Source organism: Silene latifolia, chromosome Y, assembly GCF_048544455.1.
Source record: "Silene latifolia isolate original U9 population chromosome Y, ASM4854445v1, whole genome shotgun sequence".
NCBI lineage: Eukaryota > Viridiplantae > Streptophyta > Magnoliopsida > Caryophyllales > Caryophyllaceae > Silene > Silene latifolia.
Window position 1 is genome coordinate 161,007,884 of NC_133538.1, and position 16,954 is coordinate 161,024,837.

Below are 16,954 nucleotides of genomic sequence, written 5' to 3' on the forward strand. Positions count from 1 at the left end.
AATTTCCACTGGATCGAACAGATTCTTCAAACTTTTCACTCGATCGAGTGGTTTAGACCTCTCGATCGATCCCCTGATTATCCCGTTCACTCGATCGAGTAGAATTACCTTTCGATCGAGTACTTTCTTCATCAATTCTTCTCGATCGAGCCCCTGAAATCAGTCGACCAAGTATTTCCTTTGTACTTGGCATCTTTTCAGCAATAATTGACTGTTTATCAGCATTAACGGCCTTCCTTGGGTCTGATATGTCATCTAAAGTTGACAATTTTGGTCCTTCATATGAACGACCACTTCTCAAATTAATCAAATTTACCGCCTCGTGTGGATTCTTCTCAAATTGAGACGGTAAATGATCCTGTTTCCTCGTGGACTGGTTCGCGGCTAACTGAGCAACTTGAGTTTCAAGTGACTTGATGGATGCTTCTTTCTGTTGGTCACTTAGCTGCGATTGCTTTGTCAACGACTGGAGCATTGTCTTTAACTCAGCTAACTCACTTACCCCACTTGAAGATGATGTGCCTTGATTCGGTGGAGGAAAGGAAGGAGGCTTTTGGAAGCCTTGTTGAGCTTTATGAGGAGGGACATATGGCTGCTGCTGCTGCGGTGGAGGAGTGGGATTAAGAACATTTTGACTTGTCCACCTCAAATTGGGATGGACTGCCCCTTGATTGTTGTAATAAGAACCTCCTCCTTGCCTATATTGCTGAAAAGCAAGGACTTGTTCTTTCTCAGTGAGACAGTCAATAGCAGTATGACCGTCATCGCTTCCACACCTCTCACAAATGACAGTTTTCTGTCTAAACAACAAACGAACCGTTTGTTGATCTCCAGCAGATTGCAGCTCTAATCTATCAAACTGAGCATTCATGGCTTCCAGCTGAGCCACGACTGCCTTATCAACCGAATGGACCGTTCGAATACCATCCCGTGGGTTCCCATATTCAGCACAATGGGTCGCCATCTCCTCAATAATACCCCATCCCTTATCATCATCAATGTTCTTTTGGAATCTTCCGTTGGATGAGGCGTCAAGTATATCTCTATGGTCATCGTACAACCCATTGTAGAACTGGTTTCACAAAAACCATTGATCAAAACCATGGTGAGGAAGAGACCTCACCAACTTCTTGAATCGACACCAAGCTTCATAGAAAGTCTCATCAGGTGCCTGCTTGAAACTAGTAATCTTTCCTCTCAGCTGATTAGTGCGTTGAGGAGGGAAGTATCTTTTGTAGAAGGCAAGTGCGAGAGTCTCCCAGTTGGTGATACCAGCAGCTGTCCGGTCAAGATCATTCAGCTACTCACGGGCTGAGTCAGTTAGAGAAAAAGGAAAAAGCACTTCCTTTATCTTATCTTGTGTTACTCCCTTTGTAGCGGGAATAGTAGAGCAGTAATCAGTAAAGACCTCCATGTGCTTCCTTGGATCTTCACCCGCCACACCCCGGAACAGATTTCTCTCCACCAAATTTATGTAAGACGGACGGATATCAAATGTATTACCGTCCTCAGTTTGGACGTTGAAACCTTTAGGAATAGAGGATGCTTTAGGCTCCGAGTGACTTGCAATGTTCGGCATTTTTACTGGTTCTTTGGCAGAAATGAGATTATCACTACTACAATTATTCTCAAGGAGGACGGTTCAAAACCGTCCTTAACTGTTAATCCAACCGTCCTAAATTCACCCGTCCTCGTTGCCTAAGAGGACGGTTAACTCTAAGTCAAACCGTCTTGTTTGGTGGTTAAAAGCAGGACGGGTGTTTATCTGAACCGTCTCCTTTTTATTTTTTAAGAAGACGGTTGCTAATCTGAACCGTCTTGTTTTTGATATATGGCTCGCACAATTTTGTGCCAACTTTATGACGCTTTATCAAGGAACCGTCTTCTACACATTTTTGCGCCAATTTTTGAAATCATATTCGCGCCAATTTTTCAAATCAAATTCGCGCAAATTTTTCAAATCATTTTACGCCAATTTACGAATATACCCTGCACAATATTGGCACATATCCATTCGCTTTCACACAACCAGATTTTTGAAAAGAAAATTATTTCATTATTCATACCGTATACGACAATAGTCGTATAGCTTAAATATTATATCTGGCTACATTTCCAAAAATCCAGCAAATATTCTTACAATTATACTCTAAAACCCAACCAATCAAAACCCAAAAAGTTTGAAGCTCCAAATAAACACAAGCACTAAAACAAGTTTCTCCATCCACAAACCATCACATAAACTATCCGATCAGCCTAATTACTTTAGACGTTGCCATCAAATACTTCCGCCTTAAAATTCAATGCATATTTAGCCCAAATTTCCCGCACCTCATCAGTTTGCTCAACCGAGTATGTCTTCGGAGCTCTAATCATGAACTGCATACAAAGTAACCAAAATAACACAATTACAATTATTTACATACCAACATGTTTAGTTTATGTAAAATGAAGTAAATATTAAAACAAAATAAACAAATGAAAAGACGTACATTTGGAATAATATTAATATATCGTCCTCTGATAATCTCCAACATATATCGGCAGACATAATATCCACATAAGACGGTCCCAAAAGGCTGTGTAGGACACTAAAATCAAAATCACGTCAACTCCACAACGTATATATATAGAATAATCCCACAACATTAAAACATAAACTATATAATCATGTCAACTACAACGTAATGAAATCATACTTCATATTACTGGTTTTAGCTTATTTAGGCTTAATTATAGTAAAAACCAATGAGTCACACACTACTATCGCATAGACCGGCTTGTGTGGGCTGAAAATGGTATTAAATAATACGGCAAAAGGACTTATACACTACTATCATACCTGACTTAAATTTTTTTGGCAGAAATCTAGATGATCACAAGTTACCAAAGAAAACTAACAATGGTACAAGAACTAGAAAATTCAGTTGGACCAACAAATGAACACATGGTAGATTCTTCAGTTGGACCAACAAATGAACAAAAGAACTTTCTTTTTCTCTTATTAATGAGAATACTGACCTCGTCTTACATACAAAAAAATAAAACAGTCAAAAAAGAGATAAAAGCACTATTAGTTGAAGGTACCTTTATTATTTTCCATTCAAGTTGTTTTTCTTGGTGACACCCGAAAAGTGGATCCATAGAGTTTAGCTTCGTAATTGCCCTGTGTTAAATATACGTAATAGACTTAGCTTAATTATATTTATTCTACTAAAACAAATGTAGATTTATGAAATAATTGCAGTTTCTTAAATCGTATACATGTTGAGCTTACATATTAATTGTATCCTTCAAAAATTTACGAGGCTCTAGAGTTCCAGCTGGATCACACCAACATACTACACTATCTTTCGGATTAATGGCAGCCAACATCCAATGATTACTACTATTTATAAAATAAAACAATCAGCATCGCGTATTAATAAATAGCATTGAATAATATAATTAACAGTAGTATGAAGAAAAAGTACATACCCTTCAAAATACGGAGCAAAAACAAGCTTTCGACCACTTTCACAACCCGTACATGTCATAGCCTTAACAATATAGTCTGACCGATTATCTTCATTTTCAAAACTAGCGAACTTGGACAATAATGTGGGGCACAAGAATCCATATGAATTTGTACATTGCATACTCTGTACAAGTTCAGTTAAATACCTACCACCAAAAAAAGGTAATTGGTCGACTCAGCGAATATTAATGGTTATATGGTTTAAAAATGCAGCATAGAAGCGATATTTGCTAGAAAACTATCTGCTTTACACACTTATGCACACAGTTTTATATACTAGTGGAAACAAGCATATTTATGGAAGGACATTAATTACAAATTATATGCAACATGCAGCTAAAGAATAAAGTAAATAAGGCAAGGATGATTGTTGCGCTTGTGGGATGACCGACTGGCTGGGATGCTTTGGCTATGGGTCTCTCGTAATATATAGAGCTTAGTTCTGTACTCTATGTAACTATTAAAGCGTACTAACTAATTTCAAAAAAAAATTAAGAAAATTGTATAAAACATTTTCAAAGATTAAAAATCAAACCTGATGAATACAACAATGTGAGAGGCACTTATCTCTTCTTCGTCACACCAATGAATAAGGTCTTCATAGGTAAGCATGCATTTTTGTTTTTGGTGTAGTATATGCTCTTCTATATCCACCTTGATCATCGTTGCACTTGTCTTTAACACACGAGCCTCAATCATTAATTTCTTTAATGACATGGTTCTCCATTTTTGCCTGAACTCGGGACTAACTTTTACGCCAAGAAAATAGGCTGATGTTGGGTCTAAAGGCTTAGACCTTGGTTGTGTAGAATTGGTTAATTTGGGTGTTTCATCATCTTTTGTATTTTTCTGCATGGTTATCAAAAACATTTAATTTCTGTGTGCAGCTGATATTACTACCAACATTATTATTCAGAAGGATGAAAACAAAAATCAATAGGAATGTTCCACGATTGTTTGACACGGCGAGCTGAAGACAAAGGAGATTAATGCAATTCTACGGGATTTTTAAGGGAGAGGTTTATGCGTACATTTAATATCTCCAAGTGGCCAGCGGGTACCGGCAACAAAGCGTTTTCGGATCCACCATAGACTTCCTTGATTGTGACTTTTTTAAAACCATTACCTAGGGAGGCACCGTGAATGGAAACAAACTCCCCATTACGTGACATGTACACCAATCCTGAAGCCACCATCTTTATCGGTTTTCCTGGCAATGATAATACACAATTTTTCCAAGCCTACACAATTCAAATTAATCATAATTACAAAATATGTCATCTATATCAATATAAGATTATTAAAATACCAGTACGAACAAGGACTTTTAAAAAAAAAGTTGCATATAAATAACCGATGAGCTTACTTAAAATCATATGAAAATCTAACCGAGCAGCAGACACATCTTATATCAATATATAAAGTTGTGTTGAGAAGGTGTAGATTTAACATATAGCATTGATTTATTTAACCGAGCAGCAGACACCTCTAGTGTTGAGATAGAAAACTTCGGAATGGTGGCCACTGGAGTACGGAAAACCTCATCAGATAGTGGCTCCTCACTAGATTACCCAATTGATTTCTCCTTATCAGATGGCTCGTCATCGGGCGACTCCTCTCCAAGCCATAATGGATTCTACACCTAATGCTCAGCATCGTTTCCACGAACCCGCCTATTAGTGACTCCAGCCCATGGATAGGTTCAAGCCTTATGTAGGAATTTCCTATGGGAAGTGGGAGAAAGCCTTATGTAGGAATTTCCTATAGTTCATCTGCTTAACACGCAACATCTTGTCATCTTCATATGAATTTCCTACCATATATCTCATCACAATTTAAAATTTTAAATAGAAAACTAGGGTTCTTAATTAGTCACGTCCATGGATTCATTTTCTGAAATTAAGATTATGCCTACAGTAGACTTCGAGATTCGACTATGTGACAATGATCAACCATGTCAATTTTCTCTCAAGTTTGAGCTCTCTAACATAGTACAACTGATTGATTCTACACTAGGTAATTACCCTTATCAGTTGTATAAGTATGATAATCCCCCGTAAGTTTTGTTTAGACTCCATGATATTATCAACAACAGTTATGACACTGCTATTATAACACTGCTATTGACTATGCTCTCTCTACATATTACAATATTAAAGAAAGTCGGGTTCATGAACCAGTTAAACAAGCAATACGAGATGAAACACATCAGAAACTTCCTCGTTTTTTCAGAAATCCATTTGGGTTTATTAACATATGGTGACCACAAACTGAGTAGACGAAGAACTGATGGATACAAAGACTGAAGTAGACGAAGAACTGACAGATGTGGAGTCCGAACTAGATAAGGAAGGTCTTATTATCGAGGTGCCGTATTAGAGAGAGTGATGAAAAGGATGATCAAATGCAATTAGAGGAAAAGAAAGATTAAGCTATTTGTGTTGATGATTCATTTAAGAAGCAACACCATACTTTGTCAAATGTACAAGGGACACCTGTGAATCAAACAAGGGTTGTAATTGGGCATAAAACTTGATGTCATGGGAAAGCAAACTACTCCCTATATCAAATGGCGAGCTGTTAATGGGCACAGAATCAGAGAACCGATGCAGAATGTTAATGCAATTACTACAGTAACTTCACGCGATTTGAAAGAGCGAGAAGTTCCTGAAAATTAGAAAAAAACAACTACTCGCTGTTTGAGATGGCGGGAAGTTACAGAATCTGTAAAAAAAAATAAAGTGGTGAGTTGAACCCATTCCGTGTAAATAGTTTGGAATGAACCCCATTTTTGTAAATATTTTGGTTTACAACTCCATTTAAGAAAAAAATTATATTCCTAAACACTCATTTACCCTTTGGCTCATCAATCATAAAAGACTTCTGACTTTGGACAGACTAATCAAGATGGGCATCACTACCAAAAGACCTGCTATATTTGTGGTACTCAAGATAAAAATCATCAACATATTTTTCAGAATTGTTGTTATACTCAAACTTGTTATGCGCTTCTTTGTGACTAGCTTCAGGTTCAAATTAGGGGACAAATCACTCCTGAAAATCACTCCTGAAAAGGTACTTAGGGGACCATGACTGGTGTAGCACGAGAGGTCTGATTTAGTTAGCAAGAACAAAGGTTATATTAGTTACAATGTAAAAATGTGTGTGTGGTTCTGGTTTCGTTTTGATGAAACAGAATGAAAGAGTCTGTGTACTGGTGATGAGGCCTTTTGGCATGGTTTTTATAATGTTACTAACATATCCACCAAAAAAAGGGTGGGCTATTACTATTGTGTCAAAGCAGCACTGACCGACAGCTAATGCTATACAAGATTGTACAAAGGACCAATCAGAAGTTGCAGAAAGTCACAAGATTTTGAGCTTCACAGAGGAGCAAATTACAGTTAAGCACAAGCAGATTGAGGGGGTTGGGTATAGCAATATGTCCGAAAAAATGGAGCAGCAAAATTGATTTCATTGTTCAATTGATTTATGCAAATAAACGAACTATCAGGAAATAATTATCAGCAAATAAACGAATTGATTTAAGCAAACAAACTAATTGATTTAAGCAATCAAACGAAATCAATTTTGCTGCAAACAAATGAATTGATTTAAGCAAACAGCAAAGAAACGACAAGCGGTAATCAGCAAATAAACAAATAATCAGCAAATAAACAAATTATCAATTGATTTCAACAAAACGAATTGATTTCATTGTTCAATTTTGGTATTTACAAAACCAATTTGTACTAAATAAACCATTTATCGGTAATGTATGAAAAAATATGACAATTGACACACCTCGGTAAGGAGATGAACGACAGGCGGTGATTGGCGGTGAGATGTTTGCAGTTAAGGCGATGATCGATGATGAAGACAGATGATGAACAACAGGCGGTGATAAGGTAGCGTTAGGGCGATGATGATGAAGACGGACGATGATTGAGGTTTATGGTTAATTAGGGTATAAAGCTGTGTTTGAATGAGGATTGAGTAACTTAGTGGGGAAGTTGGATAATCACGACTAAAAAGTAAGAAGACGGAGTAAGAAGACGGTCTAGTTAATGACCCGTCTTTTATTTTATTAAGAAGACGGTTTTATTGACCAACCGTCCTTGTTATTTTTACAACGATGACAGATGTTCCAATTAACCGTCCTAAGTATGTATTTACAAATGGCGCCAAAATTAATGGTCGATATAAGACGGTTCCATCTCCAACCGTACTCTAAAGGGCGTCCTCTTTGAGAGTAATTGTAGTAGTGTATCTTCTTCTAAAGACTGGTCTTCTGCAAATAAAAAGTGTTGTAGCTCGGGCTCGAAAGTACTCAAGTCTTCCTTTCGACGTTCTCTTTGCAGACGGAGTCTATGCTGAAATAGTCTTTCTGGCTCAGAATCAGCTGGTACTAACTCCGACCTATTTGACCTGGGCATACACAATAGTGAAAGAGATAAATGAGAACTGTGTCAAGGAATAAAAATTCCCTGAGTCGGATAAAAATAAACGAAAACAAAAACAGATAGGACTATTGCCTCCCCGGAAACGGCGCCAAAATTTGGCAGGCTAGTCGTGTACCTACCAAAAATAACCAACTGGTCACTAACTAATATAGCTGGGGAAGTCGGGTCGATCTCCATAGGGAGGCAAAATATTTGTTATGGTCCGTCTATTTAGGTCACTAAATGGGGGGTTTAAATTTGGTTTCTAAACTAATAAAGGCTTAAAGGAAAGAGCAGTAAAGAAAGAGCAATAAAAGACAGAAAATATAATAGAGGTGATCAAATGAGAGAGAACATGTCAGGATTTCGGTTCACCATGGTAGTCTATCAACTCAGCTGCAAATAGCCTAGATAATCTACTGTGAGACGGATACAGAAAAGGTCCTTCCGGTCCACTTTCTATCCTAGATTTCCGCTAACTTAACTTCCATCCTCGTCAGGGTAGTCTACTGTTCATAGCAGGTCTACTTAGTCCAATCTTCCGATCCAGGAGTAAATTTAACCAGATTAAAAGTAACTAGAAGTATGCACTCAACTAAGTCAGTATTATAATTAAATTCTATGGGTACAGATTCTCACAAGTAAACCATCTAGCCTATTCACTACATCGTCACAATCCTACCATGGATTCTCTAATCCCAACATGAAAGGATTTAGCTACTCATATTGCTAATGATGTCAATAATAACAATAATGAATGAACTAATAGAAAGCATGATGAAATAAAAATAATATGGCATAAACGAAATTAGGACAAAAATTAATGATGAGAGAAATGAGAAATTAAAGCAATAAATAATGAGATTAAGATTAATAAGGAGAATAAGGATTACAATCACAAGAGATTCGGCGTAAAGAACAACCATAATCCAAGCAAAGAAATCTAAGAGTAAGGTTACAGTAGAAAGTGTTAAGAGAGATTAAGAGAGGAAAGCGGCGTTCTAAGATGAGTAAAACGTAATTAATAACCTAATTATGAATGCTTAAATAGGAAAAACTAAGTCTATCAACGAAATAAGGCAACACGGGTTAATTAATCCCGTGAAAACTCAAAACCTCTCGATCGAGCAGTGTAAAACCACTCGATCGAGGACCTCAAGAGATAATCCTCTCGATCGAGCAATATTTCCACTCGATCGAGGAAACCCAGAAATCAGCATTTCGATCGAGCACAGCAAAGCACTCGATTGACCTCTTCAGCACTTCAAACCACTCGATCGACCAAATAAACCATTCGATCGAGTGTTCTTCCTCCAAGTTAACTTCAAACTCGTCGTTGACTGCTTTGTTGATCATCCTTCACGCATCCCAATGCAGTACTCCCGCTCTAACATTCCCGTCTCCTCAAAATGCATGCAAAACAGGACGAAAAGAGTACGGTTTCACCACTTTCAGGTTCATTTCTGCAAAACAGACAAAACAAACCAAAGTAGCCAATTCGGGGCATATTGCAATACAAAACAGTATAAAAGTGCATAGAAATACGTGCAAAATAAGACTAAAAAGGCTATAAAAAATGCACGTATCAGTCAGCCTAATGGATGATTCAAGTTGGAGGTGGCCGTGTCAACCCAAGAGGCTGATTTAAACCTGTCGTGTCAGCCTAGTAGGCTAAATTAGACTTAACTAGCTGTCGTGTCAGCCCAGGGAGCTGATTTAAACTTATGCCGCATTCTGACTGGAGGTGGTCGTGTCAACCCATGAGGCTGATTTAGACCTGTCGTGTCAGCCTAGAAGGCTGATTTAGACTTAGCTAGTTGCCGTGTCAGCCCAGGGGCCTGATTTAGACTTATACCGCATATTGACTACTTAAGCTTGTTCATGATGCAAGGTGTGTTCATCATGTTTAGAGCCAACAGGGGCGTACCTTAGGCAAGTTTATCGTCATTCTAGAACCACTGGAACGTTGCAGGATCCTGGTTGCTCAGAGATCCCTGCGCTCCTTATGTTTGTGCATGTATGCTGGGGCCCTGACTACATCGAGTACTCGGTGTCGATAGCTATATTTGGGGGTGGTATTCGTGGTAGCTGAGTGAGCTTTAGGCTGTCGGCCAAGCGCCCCTTCGTATGTTCCACAAGCCACCTGGTGAGGGTGCTCCTACTGGAGAATTAGATTAGGCATGTTGGAGTGCCATGTGCCTTGTCACCCCGCGTTCACAGTTGACAGTCCTGCTGGAAACACTTTCAACATACCATGGATGTTAGAGTCCAGAGTGGTAATTTCAAAAGAGCCCAAAATAGAGAAAAACTACTAGAGCAATGTGAAGTACCTGGCGCTATCTCATGGGGTTCCAGAGCAACCCTGGTCCCAGGAAGCTACAGACCACACAGCTCCAATAGTGGTTTTAAGTTTGAAGAAATGTAAATAAAAAAGAAGTAAAATAAAGGTTGATAGTATGCCTACTATTGTTTTTTTTTTCTTTTTTTTTGATACTTCTTCAAGTGAAGTATGTTCCATGGTTTGTGTATTATGTGACTATCCATGGTCATCAATTTGTACGCCCCATGGCCAACAACGCCTTCAACCTGGTATGACCCTTCTCATTTATAGGCGAATTTTCATGCTTTGTGATTTCTGGTGTTTTGAAACACCTCGCAGAGAACTAGGTCTCCTACCTCTAGGAGCCTGACTTTTACATTCTTGTTATAGCTTTTGGAGACTGACTGTTTGTAGGCAGCCAGACGTATCTTTGTGCTTTCTCGCAGCTCGTCTATCGTGTCCAGGCTTCTGATCATCTCTGCATTGTTCAGTTCCCATGTCATACATCCATACATGTGAATTGGAACTAGAACATCTGATGGAATTATTGCCTCCTCTCCAAACACCAGGCTGAAGGGTGTTTGACCTGTCGCCGTCTTTGGTGTAGTCCTGTCTGACCACAGTACTAGTGGCAACTCATCTGCCCACTTTCCTCCTAACTCCTCCAACCTTCTTCTCCAATTGTCCATAATGATTTTATTGCTAGATTCAGTTTTCCCATTGGACTTTGGAGTCCTAGGCGCGGACTTCTTTAGTGAGATGTTCCACCTGGGATAGTATTCCTCCGCGTCGTTTGACACGAATTGTGATCCGTTGTCATATATGATTTCTGATGGGATACAAAACCTGCAGAGGATATTACGTTTGATAAAAGAAATGACTTGCTTATCTTTTATCTCAGTGAATGCTTCTGCCTCTATCCACTTGGAAAAATAGGCTGTCATTGCTAGCATCCATAGTCTGTTTCCTGAGGCCCTATGCAGAGGGCCCATGATGTCCAATCCCCATGCCATGAATGGCCACGGGGAAATGATTGGGTGCAAAGGTTCTGCTGGCTGGTGGATCATTGGTGTTGATCGCTGGCAGGCGTCATATTTTCGAGCGTATTTTGCTGAGTCTGCCCTCATTGTAGGCCAGAAGTAGCCTTGTGTGAGGGCTTTGTTCGACAGACTCTTGCCCCCTGCATGGTTTCCGCATTCGCCACTGTGGAGGGCATGCAATATGGTCTGTGCTTCTTCCTTGTCCAGGCACCGCAAGTAGGATCCTGCCAGTGATTTTATAAAGAGCACATTGTCAATCAATGTGAATCTAGAGGCTTTTATTTTGAAACCCCTTACTTTCTTTTTGTCATCTGGCAGCTTTTTGTGCCTTAGCCAATCTAGGTAAGGCATACGCCAGTTTGGATCAACTGACTGGTCGTCTGTGCTTGACAGAACTGTTGCTCCATTTTCCACATCTTGATGGTCTTCCAGTTCCCCTTTATCTACTTCCTCCGTCTTTTGGATTGATGGCTCCAATACGTGTGCGATGAGGATGTTGGCCAGCTCTGTTGGCTTGAATGTTTCCCCCAGGGTTTCCAGGGCGTCAGCTTCCACATTCTGGTCTCTGGGAACGTGCTTGAGCTTGTAGTCTTTGAATTTATGCTTTAGCTCCTTTGCTACTTTCAAGTAGGGTATCATTTTTGAATCCCTGATTACATATTCATCATTTACATGGTTGACTACAAGCAAGGAATCGTTGTATACCTGTAGGTTTCTGATCCCCAAATCCAGAGCCAGCTGCATCCCAAGTATTAAGGCTTTGTACTCTGTTTCATTGTTGGTGGCCTTAAATTCACAACGAACTGCTTGTGCTATCAGATCCCCGTGTTGAGATCGCGAGATTAGGCCTAACCTGCCCCCTTTGATTGGAGGCACCGTCAATGTGCATCTGCCAGACTTCTGCGCCCTTATCCCCTTTAAGGGTTAATATCTCTCTATCTGCCAGATTTTGGATAGCTGGACTGAAGTCTGAAATGAAGTCTGCCAATGCCTGGGACTTTATTGCCGTTCTTGGGTCATACCTAATGTCATACCCACTAAGGTGTACAGACCACTTCGACATTCTACCTGAGAACTCAGCCTTCCTCATTATAGATTTTTGTGGGTGGTTAGTCACAACATGTATGGTATGGGACTCAAAGTAAGGGCGCAGTTTGTAAGATGCAATTACAAGTGCAAGTACCAGTTTTTCGAGAGATGTGTACCTGGTCTATGTCGGTAGCAGAGACTTGCTTACGTAGTAAACTGGCCATTGCTGCTTATCTTGCTCCCTAACTAGGACCGTGCTTACTGCCACCTTTGTGACGGCAAAGTAAAGGAACAATGATTCTCCTTGCTCTGGTTTTATTAGTAGTTGTGGGGTGCTGAGATAGTGCTTTAGCTCTCTGAACACTTGATCGTGCTCTACGGTCCACTCGGATCTTTGGCTTTTCCTTAATATGTCATAGAATAACCTGCATTTGTCTAAGGATCTTTAGATGAACCTGCTAAGAGCTGCTAACTTTCCTGCTAGCCATTGCACATCTTTTGGCTTTTCTGGTGACTCTAGTTGTAGTACTTCCTTTATTTGCTCCGTGCTGACTTCTATTCCCCTTTGAGTTACTATATAGCTGATAAGTCCATTTTATATAGACTTTGTCTCCTTATTTTAGCTCTAATATATTTGATTATTGCACTAACCTTAGTGATTTTATGAGTTAATATTATATTCTAGTTGTCTTTGCATGGTTTGTCACATTTTGTAGGAACTTGAGCTTTTAGAAGCTTATTTCTAACAAATTTACAAGAGCTAGTATACAAGGCTAAGTGTGAAGCAAACATTGGACCAAACTTGAAGTGTTACATGGATTTGCATGCTTAAAGATATGGATTAAAATGAGACATGCAAAACAAGGTCTTATGCAAGGTCAAGCCCAAGATTTGAAGTCCAATTAAGGTGGAAACTTTGGATGCTTAGTGAAGCTTTGGATGCTAATATCACATTTAACCAAGTGAATTAAGATGGAATTAGTGGCTCACAATTGATCCCCTTGGCATTTAATCAATAAGTGAAGAGATTTGAAGCAAGCTTTAGGATGTTCACTGGATGGTCTTAGGATGCTCACTAAACATTTAATCGGAGGATTGAAGATTGAGGTAATAGCTCACTTAGGATTTCTTTGGTAATTAATCAAGCAATTAAGAGAAAATATTTGGGGTTGACCCCTTGTATTTACTCTACGTTTCTCCCCTCATTTCCTATATAAAGGATGTAGACCATTACACACCTTTACACACATTTTTTCACACATTTTCATATATGTTTTAGTCTTAGTTTTAGAATAAAATGTAGGTTAGATTTCCTTTATGTTATTTACATTTCCTTTAGCATTTCAATATTGTATTGCAATTTCTATTCAAGCATTGTTCTTCAATTCCAATTCCATTTCCATTGTTGAGGTAATTTATTTCTAGTATTTTTTTCCTTATCACTATGTTTATCATTTTGTTCATCATTAGCATAATTTACATAATGCAAGAGTAATATATCTTGTCTAGGGGATAAAAGAAGTCATGCTAAATAACTAATCACATGTGTTAAAATGAGATGTCACGATATTAAAATAGTTTCTATAACATGTTTGCATTATATTGTTTAATCTTTGGTTATTGGTCGTAATCGTAGAGTAAGTTTGTTAATTCATTATATAAGTCGAGAGGCACAGAATTAAATTAGACTAAGCATGTGTAGTAGGACGACCTAGTCATAAACGAGAGTTTCTCTAGGACCCGGTCTATGGTTGACACTAATATCGATAGGTGGGTGTCTCTAAGCCTAAATAATTTATCATTATCAATGCATTTATAAATTAACACGACTAATTAGTAATTTGCATGTGCGGCCCGATTTCCCTCGACGCTTTCTTTATTATTGTTTTCATTTTATTTGCATAACCAACCAACCAACCAACCAACAACCGATAAACCGACCTCGATAGAATTCAATCCATAGCAACTTGTTTAGCAAGCTCCCGTCTCCTTATGGTTCGACCCCTATTACTACATTTATTTGTGTTTAGGGAACTTATCTTTGCATAGGTGTGCCATAGCCTATCAATAGCCCAAGAACTTCCGGGATGAGACTCCAAAGGTGCATTTGGAGGGGTTCAGCATCATTTTGTATTCTCTGAGTATGCTGAATGTTTCTGCTAGATGCCGCATATGATCTTTGGCCTTCTTTGACTTTACCACCATATCGTCAATGTATACTTCCATAGTTCTTCCTATTTGTTCTTTGAACATCCAGTTGACCGACCTTTGATATGTAGATCCTGCATTCTTCAAGCCAAAGGGCATAACATTGTAGTAGTATATACCTCTTTCTGACATGAATGCTGTTTTCTCTTGGTCGGCTGGGTCTATCTTGATTTGGTTTTAACCACTCCAGGCATCAATGAATGTTAGCATCTCGTGCCCGGCTATGGCGTCTACCATTGCATCAATATGTGGCAGCGGAAAGGGATTATTTGGGCATGCTTTGTCGAGGTCGGTGAAGTCCACGCATACTCTCCATTTCACATTCTTTTTGGGCACTACCACTACGTTTGATAGCCACTTTGGATATTTTACCTTTCTTATTTTGTTTGCTGTTAGCAGGTTATCCACCTCCTGGTTGATCACCTTATTTCTTTCAGCTGTGAATTTTCTCCGTCTCTGCTGGATAGGCTTGCATCCTGGATCTACACTAAGCTTATGTTGTTATGATAGATAGGTCTATCCCTACCATGTCGTCATGGGACCATACGAAACAATCCATGTTGGCTTGTAGGAACTTGATTAGGTGTTGCCTGAGGTTATCTATGCACCTTGCCCCTATTAGCACCGTTCTTTCTGGGTGCAGCCCGTCCAGGTTGATTTGGTCCAGCTCCTCGGCTGGGGGCTCGATGTTTTCGTCCTGGACGTGCTGCTTCTGTAATTGCTATGTTGGAGGATTGGTTGTGCATTTTAGTGCCTTCTTATAGCAACCTCTGGCTTCCTCCTGATCTCCACGTAGTTTTTCTACTCTCCAGGGTGTGGGGAACTTCACACATTGATGATACGTTGAGGGGGACTTCCTTCATTAGATGCAGCCATGGTCTTCTGACGATAACATTGTAGGTAGATGGTCCATCGATGACCAAGTATCTTACTTGCTTATTGATTCCTCCTGCATAGGCTGGGATCATGATCTCCCCTAGTGAGTTAGCTATTTCTCCACTGAATCCTACCAGTGGGATGGTCTTCTTTTGCAAGTCCTTCTCGCTGAACCCCATGTTTTCTATGGTTTTCAACATGATTAGATTGACCGAGCTGCTAGTATCTACCAGAAGCTTCCTAACCGTGCAATTGGCCATTGACAGTGTTATGATAAGTGCATCGTGGTGCTCCTGGTTGTCGTGGACATCTTCCTTGTCGAAGGTGACTGTAGGCAAGTTCTAAAGGAAACTCTGCATGAGGTCTCCAGCATGTCACCCTTAGTTTCGGTAGCATCTTTCTTTGCCGCCGAATATGTCAGTTCGCTTAGGTCTGAGCCGCCTGTTATCATGTTTATTATTTTAGTGCACGTAGGCGGTGTGGTGGGTTTGGCCTGTTTTGTGGAACCCACCTTATCTTGCTGCTTGCTCCCACGTGGTAATAAGTGGCTAAGTTCCCCTTGTTCGTTCAGGCGCGTGATCTCCCTGCGTAAAGTATAACAATCCTCCGTAGTGTGTCCAATGTCATGATGGAACTCACATTTCTTCTTGCTATCCTTCCTCTAGGATTGTCCTTCTACTGGTGGCCTAGGCCACCTTACTCCATCCCTCATTTCCCCGAGCGCCTTCAGAATTCCTCCGACGCTAGTTGTGAATCCATACTTTGCCAGCGTGGGGAGTTGCTGATTTTCCTCTCTGTTGTCAATTCTGTTGATTCCCCTACCATATGGTTTGTATCTATCCTCCCTCTTTCCGGTGGACTGCTTCTTGCTTGATTTTTCCATAGCCGACGTACTGGATACGCTTGGCGTGCATGGTACGTTGGCTCTAGCGAGCATATCTTCTTTCAGTGTGATTGCTGTTGCAGCCTTTTCTTGCACTGCCTCAAAGCTATGGCAAGGGTGCATAGTCAGCTACTTATATAGGTCTGACTCGTGGTGTAAGCCCCTCCTGAACGCTTCTACCGCTGTTGACGCATCACACTCCTGTACTGCCACATTTTCGTTATTGAACCTGGTGTTGAATTCTCCAATGGTCTTTGTTTTAGCAGGATTTTCAGTGATCTAGAGCGTCCTGCCAGGGATTTATATATAGGGTGATCTAACTCGAATAACTTGCCTGATTGGTATAATTAAATGTAAAACAAACTAATAAATAATGACACAAGGATTTTATACGTGGAAAAACCCTGGGAATAAGGGAAAAAACCACGGGCACCAAGCCAGGAGTGATTGTTACTATGATTTTGGATAGCCTGACAGGGTATTGTTATATCAAAGCGTGATGACGAATATATTGCTCAAGAATACAAAGTATATGAGTAAAAGTGATGGTCTCTCAGATGATCCTTCTTGTCTTCCCTTTCTTTCTATTTATAGGTGGTTTCTTTCAATCCCTTTGTGCCGTTTAGGTTTTCCTGGTAA

The 16,954-nt window shown here is 39.7% G+C and overlaps 1 non-coding gene across 1 annotated transcript; it reads left to right on the forward strand.

The window, feature by feature from the left end:
* The first annotated feature begins 1,097 nt into the window (after nt 1-1,097).
* LOC141635518 (small nucleolar RNA R71) lies at nt 1,098-1,203 on the forward strand. The gene has a single exon (XR_012540200.1). It is a non-coding gene; the product is annotated as a small nucleolar RNA R71 (small nucleolar RNA).
* Nucleotides 1,204-16,954: the final 15,751 nt, after the last annotated feature.